Consider the following 19,505-nt stretch of genomic DNA (forward strand, 5'->3'; position numbering starts at 1 on the left):
AGCTGAGTAAGCACCTGGGTGAGGAGGCCAGTACACATTTTGAAATCTGACCTAAGGGCATTCCAGGTTGGACAGGTTCTATCAGGAAGAAGTGTTAGGTAAATCATAGGCATTAAAATGAAGGATATTTGGACAAAATTAGGCAAAATGTAGGCTGGAGGATCCTCAAAGAAACAGGCAAAGAATGACAAGGTATAATTTTTCTTTAAAAGAGAAGCAATTTAGGGGTGCCTGGGTGGCTCAGTTGGTTGAGCATCCGACTCTTGATTTCAGCTCAGGACATGATCTCGCTCTTCATGATTTTGAGTCCTGTGTTGGGCTCTGTGCTGACGGTGCTGTGGAGGCTGCTTGGGATTCTCTCTCTCCCTCTCTCTGTCCCCCCCACCCCGCTCACTCTCTCTCTCTCTCTCTCTCTCTCTCTCTCAAAATAAACATTTTAAAAGAGAAGCAATTTTATGAGGGTTAGATTTAAAGAAGGCAGACTATTAAAACTTGAGGATGACATTTTAAAAGTTTGGAAATCAACAAAATTCAGAGTATGGGAAATTTCATAGGACAAATGACTTGGTTTCACTGTCCAATAAATTGCAAGTGAGAAAAGAGATGAGGATTGGCTGAACTTATGTCTGTCTCTTAAACCTCTTTTAATCCATATCAACCAAAGAGTGTGTGAAGCCCATTTCGATTCTGATTCAAACAAACTAGGAGTAAAATAAAGAGATAATCAGACATATATAAACACTGCTTGGAAATTTGGTAATATTAAGAAAATGGCTTATTTAAGGTATGATGATTTGGTTATTCTTCAAGACTTATCTTTGTGAGATACATATTGAATCATGTATGGATCAAATTATTTGGTGACTTGGATTCTCTTGGAAATAATGTAGTAATGGTTGTGGTAAGGGTAGCAGGGAGGAAAGATATGAGTATGGATGAAATATAACAGACAAGTATTAATAACTGTTGAAGTTTTGCAAAGATGCAGTATCATTGTCTATATTCTACTTCAGAATATGTTAGAAACCATATTAAAAAGGTTTACGTTTCCTAGTTTAGAACTTTTCCATATGTTTTTCTTGGTATTCCTACCAAAAGGTTGAAAGCAGAAGGAAGATACTCTAAATTCCTTCAACTAACCAGAAATTCCTATTACCTAGCATTTTTGAGTTTTGCCATTATTGATGACGTCAACAAAAGATTAAATCATGTTGAGTAAAATTCTAATTTTAAAATGGATCTTGCTGTATTCTGATTTTTTGAAAATTGACAATCCATGATAGGTATAACTTCCTCTGAACCAGAACACTGCGCTAATTATGTAAGAGTTTTTCTATCTCCTTAGCTAAACAAATGAAACTTGTTTTTATATTTATTTCTTTTGAGAGAGAGAGAGAGAGCAAGTGGGGAGAGAGGGAGAGACAGAATCGCTAGGTGGGACAATCTCACAGACCATGAGATCATGACTTAGCTGAAATCAATCAAGAGTTGGATGCTCAACCGGTTGAGCTACACAGGCACCCCAACAAATGAGACTTTTGAACAGAATTTTTCTCTTCTACGCCTGTGAAATTTATAAATATCCATGTGTACATGTGCACCTCCCAAATTTTTGTGGACATCTTCGGGGTTGGGGGGTTGTTATTTGCAATACTTGTACACATAGAGTTTCTATCACTTGGCAAAAAGTAGTATTTAAGGTATGGCCCCAAGAACAACATAAAATCAGAATCTGTATGTGACTCTCCCCCCACACCCCATCCCAAACTAATCTACTTTGCTATTTATTTAAAGTATCCCCATTCTGTTTGTAATTGCATGCTGTGGACTGAACCCATCATTTTTAGATCTGTAATTCAAGACACAAAAAGGGTTTGTTTAGAAACCCATGAACACAGAGTGCACTAATGATTATGCCCTTGATTGGACTGAACCTACGCTTCAGTGAAATATCAACCAGTTTGTAAGGGAATATCAGAAAACCTACTAATTTGGCATTATGCAGATTCAACAACCGGTTAATTCATCGAACTTTTCACTTTTCTAAGGCTACAGATTGTACTGGTAATAGCTTCGAGGATGGATGACTACTTTCATTACTCTTTGAAGTCAACATCTAGTATTTGTTCCCTTCATAGAAATGTACTCATCATTTGATCACTTCTTACTAAAAATAAAATCGATGCCAAGCTGCACATATTTATGTTAGATCTAAGAAGGAAAGAATCTCTCTGCTTCACTCTGAGTTCCATCTTAGCGGGCGGGGATTAGAGATTGCCTTCCTTGATAGGCATAAAGGGACCCTGTCCCTTCCTATGACAGCAGGTAGGGTTGAGAGACACAGAGAAGCCTGAACTACCAAGTTTTCTAGTCTGCATCCTCCACTCAGACCATAAGCCTGTTAATTTTGTAAAGTCTGAAATCTCATTTTTAAAGTTCTCATTAGTAACCATATACATGACAGCCAGCCCTATGCTAAGCATGTTACATGTATCAAATCAGTAATACCCTAACCTTTGAGGTAGGTAGTATTATTATCCCCATTTTACATGTAAGGCAACCGATGCTCAAGAAGACTGAGTAATTTACCCAGAGACCAAAGCTGGTGAACAGGTGACTGAGCCGGGACTCACCCCCACCCCCCACATCTGACTGCAGAGCCCAGCTCCTGACAACATTCCATCACTACTGGGTACCTACTTTTTTGTTGGACACTATTCATAACAGGATACCTGTCTTCAAGACCTGGAACTGAACTGGAGGGCTCCGCATGGGAACTGGGACAAATGGAACAGGTTTCATAGAGGAATAATGGTATGACGCCAGAGAGAGGAGGGTGGTTCCAGGCAGGAGAAATGGGATCAGAAGTTTGGCCCCAGTAATACCAAGACAATTGGAGTCTACTGCAGCTCACATGGAGTGTTTGTGTAGAGTCTGGCTGAGGTTGACCTTGACGGCCACGTTAAGGAGTTTGAACTTTACGGAATTCTGGTATAAAGAATAATGTAAACCATTATATTTGGTGTCATTCTGTAAAGTGTGGATACTGCCCTAGCATTACAAAATTGTTCAAAAGTAATTGTACAGCTGTTTGGGTTTTGTCTACACTGATATAGTACATGAGGCATTTCTATTTTTCTTTCAGAAAAGCTCTGGGTTTTTTTTCGCTTTAAAGAAAGAGTTTAAGAAACAAACAAACCCCCTCAGTTATCCCTTAAAAAAACCAAAATCCGCAATGTTGGGAACCATAGCCTATGTCTGCATTTCGCATCACACCCTTGGAATGACTGTCATCATTAGTTAAATAAGTAATACCGGGGCGCCTGGGTGGCTCAGTCGGTTGAGCGTCCGACTTCAGCTCAGGTCATGATCTCACGGCTCATGAGTTCGAGCCCCGCGTCGGGCTCTGTGCTGACAGCTCAGAGCCTGGAGCCTGTTTCAGATTCTGTGTCTCGCTCTCTCTCTCTGACCCTCCCCCCGTTCATGCTCTGTCTCTCTCTGTCTCAAAAGTAAATAAACGTTAAAAAAAAATTAAAAAAAAAAAAGTAATAGCATAATAGCAAGAGAGGTGAACAAAATTCAGCAAGCCTTTTGTTCAGTCTCCTGACTTACAACAGAGTGTTCACTCCCTCAAGATTGCTAGGCTGCATTCTGTCCTACCACAGGCTGTGGGACCTTAGGGTCCCCATAAAGGAGATGTAACCCAGCAGAACAGCCTGCAAAGCGATGTGAGGTATCTAACATTCACACAAAATAAAATAAATTACATAGATGGTACAAAGATTCTGCCCCATTTTGAAAGATTCAGGAGAGCAGATGTGCCTATAAAAGGAGTTCTAAATTATTTTAGCTATGACAGTCCATCTATGTTTATGCTTTGGAACCAGCATCCTGTACCTACCCTCTATCCTCTGGCAGAGTTTGGAATAAGGAAAATGTTTCTGGTAACAGAAATCATTAAATTGGTGACTTAGCATGATGCCTTCAGTTAGACTTGGATCTAGTCAGGGCTCTAGACTGTTATTTTGTGAAATGACAATATGTCTGTGAAAAGTGTGAAATTCTAAAAACACAAATGGGTATTTATACTTTCAGATGCTGGTAGATAATTTGTTCCCTCCACTGTTTGGGGAGGACAGGGTGGGGGGAGAGAACTTTAGGTGCCAACGAAAGGGGGGGGGGTGTAAGCCTAACTCTTCTAAGTACTATTCAGAAGTGCTGGAGTTCCCTGAGCTAGTTGGAGTCCAGGTTCCCGATGCTTCTGGGTGTTCAGGTGCAGAAGAACATCCTTGTTTCAAAACCTGACTTAGAGGGGCACCTGGGTGGCTCAGTGGTTGAACGTCCTACTTCTGCTCTTGTCATGATCTCGCAGTTTGTGGGTTCAAGCCCAGCGTCGGGCTCTGTGCTGACAGTTCAGAGCCTGGAGCCTGCTTTGGATTGTGTCTCCTTCTCTCTCTCTCTGACCCTCTCCCACTTGTGCTCTCTCATTCTCTCTCTCTCTCCCTCTCTCTCTCTCTCTGTCAAAAATAAAAGAAACATTAAAAAACAAAAACAAAAAAACAAAAACACCTGACTTAAGTGAACTCTGGGAGGTGCTCCCCCCACTGATAGATGGGGGTGAATGCCCAGAAGAGTATAATGCTGACAGTCTCAGGACCCTTGATAGATGCCCTGGGGCTAAAGATGCTATTTTGACTCTCAGCAACCCCTGTCAAACTGGAGAGCCACTCAGTCATTTCCAGCCATGCCCCCTGAGTTATCAGCTATGTGACTGAGCATAGACTGGCAGGGAAATCCCTACTGCAGAAGCATTTTTAAAATTAGCTTCAAGAAACCAGAGTTATCCTAACTAATGATAAAGGCACAGAACACATAATCCTATCTGTGTAGAAATCTTAAAAAGTGCCATGTTTTATATCTTATTGTCTAAATTCATAGTTTTTTTTCTGCCATATTCCTTTTCTCCTTTCCAGTTGGCCAGTCATCCCTGTTTTACATAAAAATGTAGTTTATACACATCTTTTTGCCCTGTAACACACACACGTCATTTTGAAGTTAAAAACTTATCCAAATTTGTCCTCACACTTTCCCCAAGTACCCTCAGTATCCCTTTAATCCAACTGGCGTTCTAGACAAGTCCATCATTTGAGAAGAAAACTCACCACCAAATATGGCGAAGCAGCCGGAATACTACTTCACAATGAAAAGGACCCAACTATTGACATAACAACTTGAATAGATCTCAGGAATGGTATGCTGAATGAAAAAAAAAAAAAAATCAACTGCAAAAAGATCACATATCCTATGATTCTGCTTATGTAACATTCTCAAAACAATGAAAATAGGGAGATGGGAAACCTCTCATTGTCAGGGAAAGGGAGAAGGAGGTGAGTGTGGCTATAAAGGAATCACACAAGGGAGGTCATCCGGGTCATGGAAGTTCTAGGTTTTGTTTCTGGCGGTGGCTGCACAAATCTGTCCACATGATAAAATGACACGGAAACTATACATATTGTACACACATACTGTACCAACATCGATTTCCTGGTTTGGATATTGCCCGGAAGTTGTCAGATGTAACCATTGGAGGAAACTGGGTCAAAGGTGTATGGGGCCTCCCTGTGCTACCTTTATAGCTTCCTGTGACTCTATAATGACTTCAAAATAAGAAGCTTAAATGTATGGAAGTCCACCAACAGCACGGACTCCTCTGTACAGCAAGTATAATGACATACAGCGTCATGACACATGCCAAAAAAAAGTGTCAGATTTTTTTAAAATGTGCTGTTTCTAAAGAATTGCTTCAAAAACCACAAAGGAGTAACACAGTGATGAAATGTGTTCTCTGGACTATAATGAAATCGCTCCATTCATGTCGTGCTGTGAAGCATAGGATTGCTTTTCAGGCATTCATGAAGCAAGGTTGGAAACACGAATGTTTTTAGTTAGACCACTTTAACAATCAAGATCAGTTTGATCATACAGTTCATAAGAACATTCGGCATCTATGTACCACATTCCTCCCATTTGGAGAAATTCCAGAAAATAAGACTATAGCATGGGTAGCCCCATGTCGCATGCAGGAAACCTTTCTTAAAAACCAGAAAGGGCTGCCCTCCCTCTCCCCTCCTTTTTCAGTTTTTTTTTTTTTCTACTTCTCTTTCCAAGTCCATCTCCCTCACTCGCCTGGTTTCTCTAGTGAAGTCTCAGCAAAAGCAGGCAAAGTCGTGAGCAGCGCCTGTCCCTGACGTGGTGGCCTCCCGCAGTCCTCCCTGGCGCCGCGACCCAGCTCATGCTCCCAGCGCGCAAACGGGCGGTGGCTGAGCAGGACGCGCGTCGCCCATAAGCCACCGGCCACTGCCAGAGATGCTCTGGACAGCACACTCCGCACTCCGAGTAGCAACACTGCAGACACAGCGGTGGCCAAAGTTGCCTCTTGGGGGGATTACATCTTTTTTTTTTTCTTTTTTTTCTTTAACATTTTTATAGTGCCATGAGTGTACCCAGTGGTATGAAATTATGCCAAAACAAAGAGCAAAGTCCTTGTCCTGAGGAGTATGCAGTGTGAAAAGCGCATGAATGACGCAAGGCAAAATGACAGGACAAACACAGGGTGGGTGGGGAGGAAAAGTTACCCTGAAACAGAAGGCAGAATCAATATGATTTTCAATGGACCAAAAAATGGAAAAGCCACGTCAGGGCCCCAACTCCTCATAGCAGAAACATAGAAATAAGGATTTGCCATAATAGCAATAGTCATGGTAACATTACCATTTATAATGTGCCGTGCAGTATCATCACCCGAATTCTATAAGGCTGGTATTAGTATTACATCGAATTCGAAAACTAGTCTCTTTAGCTGCTTAACAAACACTCCTAAATTTCACCATGTGCCACGTATAATTGTTTTATCCTCATGAAATCGTTATGAAGTGGGAAACGTTTCCCTCATTTTATAGAGGAAGAGAATGAAGCCGTGAGGTTAAGTAACTAGCTCTATCTGGGCCACTCAGGTAGAAAGCGGGAGAGCCAAACTGGAAGCCAGCACATCCAGATGATAGAACCAAGACCTGAATCCAGGAAGCCCAGCTATATGATGGAGCAGGGATTCCTGTCCACACGCCCTGATTCCCTGCCTGCATGCTTAATGGTGTGCAATAATGCACACTGAATAAGTAATTTATTTAAAAAGGTTTACATTGATGGTCAGTAAGGCACAAATTCACTTTGCAAAAGCCTTTAATATTTCAGTGAAAACATGCTTGCTTGAAGAATAAGTTGTTTTGAGGTGCTTGGGTGGCTCAGTCAGTTAAGCGGCCGACTTTGGCTTAGGTCATGATCTCATGGTTCCTGAGTTCGAACCCCGCTTCGGGCTCTGCGCTGACAGTTCAGAGTCTGGAGCCTGCTTCCAATTCTGTGTCTCCCTCTCTTCCTGTTCCTCCCCTGCTCACACTCTGTCTCTCTCTCAAAACTGAATAAATGTTAAAAAAATTTTTTTAAAGAATTAAATACTGTTTTTTTTTTAAAAAAACAACAGGTTTTCCTTCCTTCCTTTCTTCAGCAGACATGCATGAGTATTTGTTTGTGCCAGGCACTGTGTGAGGCACCATGGAGACAAAAATAAGAGAAAACAAGGGAATTAGAGATGATGTTCATTTTGATGACGGATACACACGAGATTTATCAGGAGAAATAAGGGCAAATAGCCAACAGGAAATAAGGGAACATTTCAATCTTATTATGCAGGGAGTGATGTTATTCTGGGCTGGACCATCCTGTTTATTATTTATCCCTTTTTTCATTTCCTCTCTTCTGCTTCCTTCATTTTAGTTATGACAGAGGAAAACACATGGTCAAAGAACATATAGACATTTGTTAGCATTTCAAATAATGCTTTGGGTGGCAGAATAAATAACATTAACAATAATAGCAATCCCATATTGAGTGCTCACTATGAGTCAGGCATTAGTCTAAGCATTTTACATGTGTTAACTCATTTAATCCTCATAACAATCCCATGAGGTAGGTGCTATTATGATCTCAATTTTGTAGTTGTAGAGAAGCTCAAAAAGATTAAAAAATTGCCCAGGGATATAATGCTAAAAAGTCGAGGATTTAATGTATTAACTGAAATTAGATTTTGGATTATTTGTAGATTTCATTTACCCTTTGAATTCCCTTCCAAATAAGAAGAGTTTGAGTAACAGTATTTTACAAGTGTGGAAATGGTGAAGAGGCAGGCAGACCTCTGAGCCTGGGATGAAAAACTGGCATAAAAGATCCCTAACAAAACAAGAGACTGTGGGAGTTAAATTCTCCAAGTCTGTTATCAAAAGCCAGAATCTAAACTGGCATAAACATCTACTTTGGAGCTAGGAGGTTGACATCATTACTGTCACTCCGTTCCCTATCTCACTTTGGGTTTTTTTTTGTTTTTTTTTTTTTAAATACATTTTTCCTTCCAGACTCTTCTGCAACACAGTAAAATAAATAAAACCACTAAAAACTAAAATAAGGAGACAAATCCTCCCCAGCTACCCCTCCCCGTCAGAAAAACACAGAAAAGCATTTGTTTGGAAATAGTTTTTTGTGATTGTGTAAATTGTATCTTTGTTAAAATGGAATATCCCCTCAAGAACTAGAAAAATAATTGATTTTCCCATACAGAGGACACCAAAGTCTGGTCTTTCCATTTGAGCACAGTGTTTCAAACCCTAACATTATAAGGAGTCTAAAAAATTATAGTTCTCTATTATATGACCATAATCAAATGATAAAATAATAAAATGTGTTGCCAATTCCTGTATTCAGTCATTTTGTTCCTTGTTGGGACAGTTCACTTCTGAAATGCAAGGGCAAGGCAGAGCTTTGGGACCCCTGCAGACAGAATGAGTGAGGACCTCACAGGACACTCCTCCCTCCCAGCCTCTTCCCTTACATGTTCCACTTCCCAGTACTGAACTCCTAAGCTCCCTAAGTGGCTCACACTTTCTCCTTTCTCCCTTCAGGCTGGTCTCTGTTGAGAATCTTCTCCCACTTCCTTCACTTCTTTGCCTGCCTAACTTTTATTTCTACTTCATAACCTAGCTCAGGTGTTACCTAGTCTTGAAATGTTCTCTGGCCCCCTCCCTAAGCCGGCTTCAGTGGTGCCATACTCCAGTCTGAATTTTTCCTGGCCATCAGCATGCTGTTAGTGTGACTGTTCGCTTGCTTATTCTTTCCTTGACTAGACTAATTCATTTATTCAACAAACATCTCTTGGGCACATTTGCCCGGGACAGTGGTAGGTGTTAGGGAAACAGGGATAAAAGAAACTCCTTAACAGGGTTCCTGGAAGGTAATGATACTCAGTGACTGTGGAATGAACGAATGGAATTAAGTCACTACAAAAATAGGAGAAGGAGGACCAGAAGAAGGTTAGCAGTCATACAAAAGGGAATTGGCAGTTCATTTCTCCCATCGTGCATATCCTACCCTATTGTGCAACATCTTTCTAAACCTCTTTTTTCCTTAAGTTTTGGTTTTCCTAGTCCTCTTTCTTTGTGCTGGCTCAAATGGAGGCAGGAACTCAGGCACGGAAGGGACTTAGTTCTGATGCCAGCACTGTCACTTACCAGCTGGGTGACCCTTGGCTCTTTCCTCCATTTCTATGAGCTTCAGTTTCCTCCTCTGTAAACTGGAGATAACAAACACCTATACCATGGAAGTCTGTGTGAAGATTAAAGGTGATTCACATTTGGAACATAAGGACTTAGCTATAAAAGTCTGGCTCTTAACAGAGTTCTCCTCTCCTTTCTTTCTCTCTCCCCTACTCCCGCCCCTTACCCTTCCTACAAGATGTCCCCAGGGCAGTTGTGGCAAGGAGGATAACTTCAGGTGATACATGAAGCACATTCAAAAAAAAAAAAAAAAAAACCAAACTGTACTATTTTGATATCAAAAATATATAAGTAGCCATAAACCCCATTATTCCTTTGATTTTTTTTTTTCATAGAAGTCATTGCTTTGGAGAGTAAAAATTAAATTAAGCCCTTCTTGGTGTTTTTTTGTTTTTAAATTTTTTTTTTAACGTTTATTTATTTTTGAGACAGAGAGAGACAAAGCATGAATGGGGGAGGGTCAGAGAGAGGGAGACACAAAATCTGAAACAGGCTCCAGGCTCTGAGCGGTCAGCACAGAGCCCGACACGGGGCTTGAACTCACGGACCGCGAGATCATGACCTGACCCGAAGTCGGCCGCTTAACCGACTGAGCCACCCAGGCGCCCCTTGTTTTTAACAATAGTTAGAAAATATTAGTAAGTCAGTACAAAAGATAAGGGGGAAGAAAAAGAAATAGATGCCTGAAAAACACTGAGGAAATAAACAGTGGCAATGACATGAAAGAAGAAAAACATTTAACACAGAAGTCCACAGCAGCTGTATTTATCATGCTCGTCCTCAGCATTTGATAAACTGACAGGTAATCACAGGCATACTATGCATTTCTCAAACGTCACTTATTGAAAAAATCTAGTTCTGGGCCTGTGAAGATTCAGTCTGTAGCTGTATGATCATGCCTTGGCTTTCTTAGCATCGGTTTGGTCTGTAACAGGCCAAACAGCCAGCTTTGGGTCCCTGAAAGTCACCTGTCCAGTTCTGCCCCTGATAAAGTCCAAAGTGAAAGAGAACTGTTCGTTTAGATTTAAGAACAAGTAATTGCCCAAATAGGACTTCCAAAGAGGTTCTATGTTCCCTGCACTTTATATGTCCCAATCTTGCTCTGTAAAATGAGTATAATAATAGAGTCTATTTCCTAAGGTGGTTATGAGGACTTCACATAAAAGAAGCAAAACAGAATAAATATAATAACGGATATATATGTGTAAGTCATTGTCATCACTAATCCAGTACAGACTAGCCTCCTTGGAGCACCTTGCATTACATACTCACCCATCCCTGCAGCCTTGAAAACTATTTGTCCCCTTACACCAGTCTCCCTTCGTTTTAGTGTTTTGTGACAGAATCAGCCCAATAAAAGCTTTCTGTCTCTGAACACATGGCATTCAATAATTTGGTAAAGTTCACAGTCTTCAGTTTCTCTGTCCTTAACAAACTTCTACCCAGACTGTAGATTTTCTGTAGATTTCATGTGTTAGCATTTGCAAAGCTACATACACATGTGCACACGCACGTGCACGCACACACACTTCTTGTGTTCCAAGTGAGAGAGTCTACCAACCTCGATGACTCCTTAGGGACTTGTTTGCAGTGGGGCTTATCCCCCCCACTTCACCCCCAAATTAAGCTCTATAAAAGGCTATAACCAAAGTTGAACCAAACCCAAAGTAGAGCCCTAGCTACCGGACCTGGAGATTGTGATCCAGGCATAGCGTGTTCTTTTTACAATGTAAGACAATTCAGTCATAATGACTGTGTCTGCGCTGCCGGGAAGCAAATACGAATATAAGAAAGCAGTAAACTGGGAAACGGGCCAACTCTCCTTCCTTCCCCAGGGGTGAGAAGCTGCACCGCTCCCAAATGCATAACAAAGAAAGCCGGCCCAGGAGCCGGGGGTGGGGGAGGAGTGGGGAGGGGCCCCTGGCGAATAGGTGTCTGTGGGACGCGCCTGGGCGGCCAGGGTCTGCTTATACCTTCAGGGCCACAGCTACCCCTTTGCCTCTTTTCTCAGGGTGTAAGATGCCCGGAGACAGGTAGAGATGCACTTTTGCCCTGAGAAATTGACATCCAGACACACTCCGTCCTCTGGTGAAACCAGGACCAGGTCTCTAAACACTCGGCTTAGAACTGAGGCTCGGGATCTCTAGGTCCTCGCCGAGTCTCTCAAGGACCCAACTACTGCACCGTCACTGCCCGGTGCCACCCTGGCACACCAGCCACCAAGCCTCCCAGGCTGGGCTTCCTAGTTTATCGCTTTCTCTACCAAGTCAGCAGGCGGGTACGCATCTCCTGGGCCGTCCTGGTGCTCACGGCACCGGAGGGGCGTTCTCCCTACCTGTCCTTGCTGGATCGCTAAGAGAAGCTGGGGGCCCCGAGGGGTGCACCGCGTGCCTCGGCGCCTCCACCCCTGCCAGCGGCCAGGGCGCAGCGCCCACCGGTGCCACTGCCTGTGAAAAGCCACTCCCCGTGCCGCTCCCAGCACACAGCCCGCTCGTCCCCCCGGTCACCTCTCTCCTCTCTCGGACTCCGGACTCCGAGGCTCCCAGGTCACCCCCAGGAGCTCCCTGCGTGTGCGCTCCCTTCGCTCTTCTCATTCATTCTCTTTTCTCCATTTTCCCTCCAACCCTCACGCTCTCCGGGGCTCTGGCCTCTTATCGCCTCTCGCCTTCACCCCTCTCTCTGATGTCCCCTCGACGTCCCCTCGATTCTACTCGCCTTTCCCGCTCCGCGTTTCTGCACCTCTCCTCCCTTCTCTCCTGTGCGCCCCGGGCTCTCCGGTCCCCTGGAGCGGGCGCTGGACACCTCCGTCGGAACTTCGGCCTCAGTGTTCGAACCCGCTGCTGCCGCCCGCAGTCAGGGCCCCCAGACCCAGCAAGGCTCTCGCCTTCCTCCTCCCCTCAAGCAGACACTCTCGGGACTCCTCCTGGGGCCACAGCCCCCCACCAGGGGAACCGTGCTGGCCTGGCCCAAGCAGCCCAGCTGTCAGGGACAACGGGTCTATTTTAGGTCCAGCACCCAATGTCCCCGCCCTGAGGACACCGGCCCCGGCCCCGCGACTTGGGTAGCACTTGCCAGCACTGATCGCAAGCCGACCCGACTCGAGCGAGGCTGGTGGCAGGGCCACCGCTGTGCAAGGCGGTCGCTGGACACCCAACTGGAAATCCCAAGGGCCTAGGAAATCCGGGGGGGGGGAGGGGAGGGCAAGCCCCAGCCACCCCCTCCCGCCTCCTGGGAATGGGCTACCTTGGAACCGCCACCTCTCTTGCAAAGAGAGCCACACACGAGCCTTCCCAGCTAGTTCCCTTTACCTCTGTATGCCCTGGTTTACTTAATTTCTAGTCAATCGGTCATTAGCCTGCAATAACCCACCCAAAGCATGATCCTTTAGAAAATCTAAGAAGAATTAGGGTCAATCAACAAACAAGTTACGAAGAGCCGCAATGCCTAACCTAAGCCCCAGAAGGTTGAGCAAACGGACCGCACACGCGTGCGTGTCCCTGTGCGCGCAATCACACACGCGCACCCACACCAACACCGGCTGGGATCCAGCCACCAGTTCGCACACTGACAAGTCTCTAAGTCTAGCAGAGATTAGAAAAGTGTCACTCACCTGTGTCGTTTTCTACTTCTGCCGATTGGGATCCGGGGGAAGTATAGGAAAAGGGTGGATTGAGAGACCCTCCTTTCTTTTCTTTTCGCCTTTCTAAAGAGTGGAAATTTCCATCATGTGATAGGGGGCAGCATCCCCAGTGTCGCCTTTCCTGAGGACCCTCCCTTCCAGCCCAGCCACCAATCGCCAGGCGGCAACCTGAGATGTAAACAGTAGCATCCTCCCAGGTGGGCTGAGTTGCCCAGCTGTCCCGCAAGAGTGAAGCCTGGGAGCCGCCGGCCCCTGCTCCCTCCTCTCTGGGTCCCCGACAGCGGAGAATACCTTGGTGTGAGTTCGGGTTTTCGCGGTTGTTGTTTGGTTGTTTGTGGTTTTGTAATGAAGTTTCCTCAGTAGTCAAGGTTGCATTTGTTGAGTCTGCCCTACATGCAGAAATGCATGTTGATCTTCCCTTCGAAGTCAGGAAAAATGTCTTTCGGGTAGGTGTCCCTAAACTGCCTCCAGGTTTGGGGATGTCGAACCTGAGCCTGACGTAAAAGGGGGGAAAAATGGAGGAAGGGGTATAAATGAAAAACCCGTCAGTCACCATTAAAGCCCCTTCATGCATCAGTGAAGCTGGGGGTGGCTTGGTAGCATTTAACTATGAGTGGCGATCTTCGCGGCAATTTCTTTTCTGGGATTTCAATTTAAGCATAACCCTCAGTATGTATGGAGAAGGAATTAGGATATGATAAATAGCACTATAATTTTAATTCTCTTCACTAAAGACATTAACCTGCCATTTCAAGGAAAACCGTTCATGTCAAAGCCATTTTCTGATGGTAAGCAAAATTCTTATTTCAAAGAAGGCCTCTGTAACCCATTTGTTCATAGCCCTGTGTTTATTTTCGTACTCATGTGTCCTTCTTTGGGGAAAGATATTCTCCAATGGCGATCTGACTCCACAGTGCAGCAAACTCACCAGGCAACACAAATTGCTTTCTGACCTGGCCAGACACATCGAATTGTACTAAAACCGCGCAACAATGCAAATTCAATAGAAGGATGATGCAGCAAATACCTTCACTGGGGTTGCCGTGTTGGACACGAAACATACATAAAAATCAGTATCTAGAAAAATCCTTGTTTTATGAAAGCTGATGATCGCCCACCTGACCGCCCACCTAGTATACCTCCTTAGTTTGTCATAACAAGAAATTTCCATTCCGAGAAATTCGACTACATCAGAATAATTTTCAGGTCCCTTTAAACTTGTTGAAACTACATTATCTTTATACTACCACACTTTCCGCTGATTCTTATTTAATAAACATAAGCATATTTTGTAAAGCTACTGAACTGTCAAAATTGGTAGGCTTGAGAGAGGGTTAGTGGGAGATCAAGACGGATGTACATTTCTCTCTGCCTAATGCTTACTAAAGACAAAACCCAGGGGGCGCCTGGGTGGCTCAGTCGGTTAAGTGTCCGACTTCGGCTCAGGTCATGATCTCGCAGTCTGTGAGTTCGAGCCCCGGGTCAGGCTCTGTGCTGACAGCTCAGAGCCTGGAGCCTATTTCAGATTCTGTGTCTCCCTCTCTCTCTGACCCTCCCCCGTTCATGGTCTGTCTCTCTCTGTCTCAAAAATAAATAAACGTTAAAAAAAAATTAAAAAAAAAAAAGACAAAACCCAGGTTTCTAAAATGACAGGCCTTTTCAGAGACAACCAGATGAAGATGACATCACGCAATTGTAAGGCAGATACTAGTTAACTGTGCCACTGCTCAACTTTGTAATGAACAGCTTCTTATTCAGTTCTTGGCATCCATATCTCAGTACAGAAAAGATAAAAAATGGTGTTTCATTGCCGAATTTGCTGGAGTCCTGTGGGTTACCCACCTATATAAACTCTTAATGTCAGGTGTGGGTTGAGGTGAAACGGGCTGCCTTCATCTGTGAATCGGTGCCGTGCTGAACAAGGTCCAACCGTGTCGTCCCTTGGAGCTACGGTCCATCATCAGAGTCTACGAAGAGCTCAGAGCAACTTCTGGATGGTACGAGACAACTGACAACGCTTTATCTTCCCTGATACAATCCAAACCTTGAGCCGTTGACGGCTCTGTTGAATCTTCCTGCCAATCTTCTGAGGTCTGTTCTCAACCAGTCTTGGAAACAACGAGAAGCAGCCCTCGCCAGCGACATGAATACACCTGCAGGACCACAGTGTAAAACACATTCTGATTTGTTGTCAAATCATTCACTGGCTCTGGAGCAGTTAGCTTAGGTTTAAATCTCAGAGCCACCACCTACCAGCTATGTGACCTTGGCCAGGTCACTTAAGTTCTCGGTGACTCAGTCTCCTGAAAAATGGAGAACATTTCTTGGCACATTGTTTTCCTGACTTGTTATTTTCAGACAACACTAAAAACTCACCTAGGGATGGAGACAAATGAAATGTTTGCAATCAAGAAAAACTTACGCGGCAGATAGCATTTAGTACCATTTGGACAAAGCTCACTCGATGGAAACTCTCTGCTCTGAAATTATATTGACCTAAGAATGTTATTGGTTTAGTTGGGAATTCTTTCATTTTTAAGAAAAGTCTATATGGGGAAATACTCCCCAAATATATTCTTTTGAACCAAAATTAATACTTGAAAACAGAGTTCTCTGCTCCCATAAGTTTGGAAAACATTGTGGTGAAAGTTCTTGTGGGATTCCTCAGAAGTTTTAATCAGTCTCTCTAGGTTGGGATGGAGCACGCAGTATTTTTTCATGACTAGAGCCCTTTGGGGGGAATATCTCTCAGGTCTGATGATCCAGAGTATACCCATTGCCAAATTTTAGCACACATGAATGCCTGAAGAAGGAAATAGAACACAGTTATTATCCAAACACCCCGTGGCAAGACTCTAAATTTCCTTGGTTTATAGACTATTGTTGAGAAGTTTGATAGCAGTGACTTTAGCAGACGCGTATAAACTTTTTTCTTTGATAGTAGACTTTTAATATGGATTGTTTTTCCAATTAATAATTATTATAAAAATTTTTTTAATAAGTTTATTTATTTTTGAGACAGAGAAAGACAGAGCATGAATGGGGGAGGGTCAGAGAAAGAGGGAGACACAGAATTGGAAGCAGGCTCCAGGCTCTGAGCCATCAGCCCAGAGCCCGACGCGGGGCTCGAACTCACGGACCGTGAGATCGTGACCTGAGCCAAAGTCGGACGCTCAACTGACTGAGCCACCCAGGCGCCCCAATTAATAATTATTATGATTCTAAACTGACTTTAGGTTATGAAGCACCTTAATGTATATTATGGCACTTGGTACTAAAATAAGCTAAGTATTATTTTCCCCATTCAGCGAGAAAGGGAAATGAGGTTAAGTGATTTGTCCAAAGACACAGAGCTAATAATTGACAGACTGGAATATGAACCACTGGCTTCAAATTCAATATCTCCCACAGCTCACCTCCCTTTACTTCTGAGCATTTTCTTTTCTAAGACTGATAACTGTTTTCCTGCCTACAATGTAGTCAACCCTAAATGGCATGCTTAGCGAAACTATTATGATTTTTAAAATAATTACTATAAAAGCAATGATCTCTTTAGCATAATTGCATGAGCCTTTGTAAATTCTAATGTCTTTATAATGACATTATTTTATATGAATCTGAATTTGATTTATGTGAAACACTGAGTAATACCAGGAATTATATTTGTGGTTGAGTTTCTTTTTAGTGTTATGCTCTCTAAATGAGCTACTATTTCTTACTGGCTCTAGGAAGAAGATACCTGAATAGATCACTTACCATCTCAGTTTCGCACCTGATGAAACAACTAGCATCTGGATCTAAAAATGAAATATCAAACTAGATCTAGGATCCTAGAAGATCCAAGTCTAGTGGCCAATATTGGGATGTTAGGGACCAGACTCAAGGTCCCATCCAGGAGGTGACAGGGAGAGCAGAGCCCATATGTTGCACATGGGCAGCTCAGAGAGGAGAATTGTGCATTGTGTGGTCAGCATTCAACCCCAGCCCCAGGGAAGTCAGCCTTTGGAAATGGCATTACAGGCAGACACCCGACCAGTTGTATTTACCAAACACACCACCTTCCTTTTCCAACTTGACACTCAAAGCACCAATCAACTATACCTGTCTACACAGCCCTGATTCTAAACCACTTACTGCCCCCCACCCCCCAGCACCAATACCATGGTTTTCCATGCCTTAGAGCTTTTGAGTGCGCTATGCCCACTTTCTGGAATCCCTTGCCACTGGCTCTGCCTGTCAACTTCACCTTTTACTCACTGTTCAATGTTGCCACTTAAGTGAATGAAAGAAACCCTTCTCAACTCCTCCAGTTCTCTTTTTTCTTGGTAGGTTGGGGCCATGGGGTGGGAGTGGGATAGAGTTCTAAGAAGGGTAGATCAAGAGAACCAGCATGTTTGGGCATGGCATTTAGTACTTACAACCACCCTGTGAGGTGGATGTTTTTATCCCCACTTTTCAGATGAGAAAACTCTCTGACTGAGTCTGAGTTAAGTGGCTTGCGAGAGGCAGAATCTGAATTAGGACTCAGGTATACGTGACTCCAAAGCTCTCCTCATTCTGTCCCATGATTAAACTTGCCCTCATCTGGGCTCCAGAGATAGATCATAATACATTATTTGGCCCCATTAGACTTTGAGCTCCTCAGCAGCCAATCTCATTCTTATCTGTGTTCATGGCATTTCCATTGCATCGGATACCTAGGTACTCAGTCGCTAGAGGTCGAACGAGTGAGAGAATGAATGAAGGATGCCCTGTGATTTGCATATTGTAACAAACACTGTCTATTTCAGAGTTATTAAGTAAAATCACCTGTTGTTTGTCCCTACTGATAATTTGTATCTTTTCTGTTTGTTTTTTTCTCCAGTCGAGAGGCACGATGATTAGGTGTCCAACTATAATTTTGGTGCTCAGAGAGACAATGATTAAGTCTGCCAGGCTACCAGCGATGCTGACATGTTTTGCACAACTGGTGTTTGAGCAGAGATCGACATTGATTTGATGTCGCCAGGTAACACAGTAGAATGACGGCTTTGAGAAAATGATATCAAATTACTCTAGAAGCAAATTTTACCCTTTGTGACATTCCTCCAAGAGTTAGTAACTTAGTCATGTCAGTCTTCACTTCGTATTTGCTTTATCTGGGAAAAGCAGATGAGAGGACTTATCACCAAAACCCAGACATGTCTAATGAGACTTACCACATTAAATACATTTATATGTACAAATATATGTACAAAAGTCCAATATACACATGTACAAAAATATATGCACAAATTCCAAATTTAAAAGAGACAGAACATGTAAAGTTAAACAAATTAAACACTTGTTGTTGTTGTTGTTGTTGTTGTTGTTGTTGTTGTTGTTTTTAAGTTTATTCTGAGAGAGAGAGTGCAGGAGGGGCAGAGAGAGAGAGAGAGGGAGAGGGAGAATCCCAAACAGCCTCCATGCTGTTGGTGCAGAGCCTGATGTGGGACTCAGACTCATGAAACAGTGAGATCATGACCTGGGCCCAAATCAAGAGTCAGACGCTTAACCAACTGAGCCACCCAGGTGCCCCAAACACTTGGTGTCTGATTTCTGGAACCAGATACCCTAGGTTTGAATTCCAGCTCTGACACTTACTAGCTAATAACTAGTTATTAGTTGTACGATAATTAGGCAAGTTATCAGCCTCTCTATCCTTCAGTTTTCTCATCTGTGATTGGGGATAACACTTTGTACCTATTCATAGAGTTATTTTAAAAAGTTTAATTAAGTCACACCACATACCCCTTTTCAAATGGAAAATGCTGATAACAGTCATATCATTTGTCAGTGAAGAATTCTTATAATTACCCCAGAATTTTATTCTATTCCCCTGGGCCTGTTTGCTCATCCCTAGTACAAAAGGGCAGACTATTTGATCCTCGCGTCCTGTGTGATCTACATTCTACAAACGAATAGCTTGTGGGTGTTCTTTTATTCCCTTGTCTCCACAACAAAACTCCAGTGTCCTATTTGCCTTCTGAAGAGATGGATGGCAGGAAACTATTATTAATCTACTTCCTAATTTTCAGAAGACTGAATCTGAAATAAAACAAAACTTGCAAAGTTCCATGAAAGCATTGAACTTGTGGTGCTCAAATGGAGGAGAGAGATGGTGTGAAAGAGGTCAGAATTATGTGCTGATTTCCGCATTGGCCTCTAGCATCTGGCCATCCCAATGC

General features: G+C 43.3%; 1 protein-coding gene across 1 annotated transcript in view; it reads right to left on the reverse strand.

The window, feature by feature from the left end:
• SLC38A4 (solute carrier family 38 member 4) overlaps positions 1–13,374 on the reverse strand; it is a 68,468-nt gene extending 55,094 nt beyond the window's left edge. The window contains exon 1 of the mRNA XM_007072932.3: positions 13,270–13,374. The gene's annotated coding sequence lies outside the window, so the exon portion shown is untranslated. The remainder of the gene's footprint in view (positions 1–13,269) is intronic.
• Between the last annotated feature and the right edge of the window lie 6,131 nt (positions 13,375–19,505).

Source organism: Panthera tigris, chromosome B4 (genome assembly GCF_018350195.1).
Source record: "Panthera tigris isolate Pti1 chromosome B4, P.tigris_Pti1_mat1.1, whole genome shotgun sequence".
NCBI lineage: Eukaryota > Metazoa > Chordata > Mammalia > Carnivora > Felidae > Panthera > Panthera tigris.